Genomic DNA, 3466 nt, shown 5'->3' with positions numbered 1-3466 from the left:
TTCAGGAGCTACGCATTTTTTGTTTCTATGAATATGATCGATTGCTTAGATAGACCATGCAAACTTTTTATCGATAAGTTTGTCACAGAGTTACCCTCGGGGGAAATAATGCTATCTAGTAGAGGGGTGTGTAGTGTTGTAGTTAGAATCGAAGGAAAATAATTACCAGTAGATTTGATTGAGTTAGACCTTAAGGATTATGATGTAATTTTAGGCATGGATTGGTTAGCAAAACATGGGGCAACAATAGACTGTAAGGGTAAGACAGTCAACTTTCAACCAGAAGGCAGATAGCAGTTCACTTTCAAAGGAGAAGTTTCTCGAACTCGCATACCGATAGTTTCAGCTCTCAAAGCTCATCGATTAATCAATAGTCGTTGCCAGGAATTTCTAGCTAGTGTGGTGGACAAGTCACGAGAGACGCAACTCAACCCAAAGGATGTACCTATTGTATGTGAATTTCCTGAGGTATTTCCAGAAGATCTACCGGGATTACCTCCGAGTAGGGAAATTGAGTTTGAAATAGAATTGGCACCTGAGACGGCACCAATCTCAAAAGCTCCCTATAGAATGGCGCCTACTGAGTTAAAGGAGTTAAAGATACAAGTGCAGGAGCTTTTAGACAAAGGTTTCATCCAACCGAGCTATTCGCCTTGGGGAGCACCAGTGCTTTTTGTCAAAAAGAAGGACGGGAGTATGAGGATGTGCATCGACTATCGAGAACTTAATAAAGTGACGATCAAGAACATATACCCTTTACCTCGAATGGACGATCTTTTTGATAAACTGCAAGGATCTACAGTATTCTCGAAGATAGATTTGAGGTCGGGGTATCATCAGCTAAGAGTACGAGAAGAAGATATCCCAAAGACGGATTTTCAGACTAGATATGGACACTATGAGTTTTTGGTAATGTATTTTGGCTTTACAAACGCATACGCAAATGCAACATTCATGGATCTTATGAACCTTGTATTTAAGGATTACCTGGATAAGTTCGTTGTGGTGTTTATAGACGACATATTGATCTACTCAAAAATGAAAGCCGAGCATGAAGAACACCTGCGACTGACGTTGGGACGACTGAAAGGTCATAAATTATATGCTAAATTTAAGAAATGCGAATTCTGGTTAGAGAAGGTGGCATTTCTAAGACACATTGTGTCTAAAGATGGCGTGGAAGTAGACCCAGCCAAGATCGAAGTAGTGAAGGACTGCCCAAACCCAAGACTGCCACGGAGGTGAGAAGTTTTCTGGGATTGGCAGGATATTATAGACGATTCGTTGAAGGGTTCTCAAGAATAGCTACACCCTTAACAAATTTTACGAGGAAGAAACAAAAATTTGAATGGACAGAGAAATGCGAAGAAAGCTTCCAGACGTTAAAGGACAAGCTTATATCAACCCCAGTTCTGTGCATTCCAAACGATAAGGGAAAGTTTGTAGTATATTGCGATGCGTCGAAGCAGGGACTTGGATGCGTTTTGATGCAAGATGAAAGAGTGGTCGCCTATGCCTCGAGACAGCTTTAGGAGTACGAACATCGGTATTCAAACCATGACTTAGAATTAGAAGCAGTGGTTTTCGCTCTAAATATTTGGAGGCACTATCTGTACGGAGAAAAGTGCGAAATCGATATGGATCACAAAAGTCTAAAGTACTTATTTACGCATAAGGAGCTTAATATGAGGCAATGAAGGTGGCTGGAGTTAGTAAAAGACTATGATTGTGAGATCTTTTATCATCCGAGAAAAACTAACGTCGTGGCGGATGCACTTAGTAGGCGAAGTTACGAAAGCTTGTCAACACTTAAGGGGATAGCTTAACCCTTACAGGATGATATTAAGAGGTCCAAAATAGAGCTAATAACCGAACAACTAGCTGATCTCGCAATCAAGACAACTCTAATGGAGGAAATAAAGGAGAAACAACAAGAGGACGAGTTTCTTCTTAAGATGAAGGCAGCATTACAAAGTTCAGAGAATGTCGATTTCTCCTTGACAAAAGAAGGCATGCTACTATATAGAAACCAAGTATGTGTGCCAGAAAGTGGAGGATTAAGAGAAAGTATTATGAAGGAAGCACACACTACTCCGTATTCACTTCACCTGGGATCGACCAAGATGTACAACGATGTCAAGACAATGTACTGGTGGCCGGGGATGAAGAAAGACATAGCAGAATTTGTAGCGACATGCCTTACATGTCAACAAGTTAAAGCCGAACATCAAAGACCCGCTGGAACTTTGCAACTATTGGAGATTCCCGAATGGAAATGGGAAGATATAGCGATGGACTTCGTGACGGGATTACCAAGGACCACCAAGCAGCATGACTCTGTTTAGGTGATAGTAGATAGACTCAATAAATCTGCTCACTTCTTACCAGTAAGAACAATTGATAATGATGAGCAGTACGCAGAGCTTTATGTGGCGGAGATAGTGATACTACATGGAGTTCCAAAGGCGATAGTCTCTGATAGAGGATCGGTTTTCACATCAAAGTTCTGGGAAGGTTTACATTGTGCAATGGGCACTAAGTTAAAACTAAGTTCGCCATTTCACCCTCAAACCGATGGTCAGCCAGAGTGCACCATACAAATATTAGAAGATATGGTGAGAGCGTGTGCTTTAGACTTCTCAGGATCATGGAGCAAGTATCTTCCATTAATAGAATTCTCTTACAAAAATAGTTATCAAGCGACGATAAGCATGGCACCTTATGAGATGCTATATGGACGAAAGTGCCAATCACCACTTCATTGGGATGAGGTTGGTGAAAGAAGATATTTAGGACCCGAGGCTGTAAGAGAAGCAATGGAGGCAGTAGAAAAGATAAGACAACGAATGATTGCCGCTCAAAGTCACCAGAAAAGTTATGCCGACACGAAGAGACGAAATGTTGGGTTTTCAGTAGGCGATCAAGTCTTTCTCAAAATTTATCCGATGAAGGGGATTATGCGTTTCGGAAAGAAAGGAAAGTTAAGCCCGAGGTTTATAGGTCCTTTTGAGATATTGGACAAAGTAGGGCATGTAGCATATCGGTTGGCTTTATCACCATCATTAGCTAAAACGCATAATGTTTTTCATGTATTGATGTTGAGAAAATACATATCAGATGCATCCCATGTGCTCGATTACCAGGCTCTAGATTTAAAACAAGATTTCAGTTATGAAGAACAGCCAGTACGCGTTCTAGAACAGGGAACTAAGGAGTTAAGGTCCAAAAGTGTTCCTATGGTTAAAATCTTGTGGAGTCATAGCACAGAAAGAGAGGCTACATGGGAATTGGCGGAATGTATAAGGGAGCGGTATCCCGAGATATTTGGTAAGTAAATTTTGAGGACGAAATTCTTTTAAGTAGGGGAGAATTGTAGTGTCCCAGAATTTTACTTAGTTAGCTAGATAGTAGTAGTTGTAGTATTTTAGATTTCATGGATTTTGGTTCAAACCGGGACTTAATTGGA

This window comes from Humulus lupulus, chromosome 2, assembly GCF_963169125.1.
Source record: "Humulus lupulus chromosome 2, drHumLupu1.1, whole genome shotgun sequence".
NCBI lineage: Eukaryota > Viridiplantae > Streptophyta > Magnoliopsida > Rosales > Cannabaceae > Humulus > Humulus lupulus.
This window is presented reverse-complemented; position numbering follows the sequence as displayed.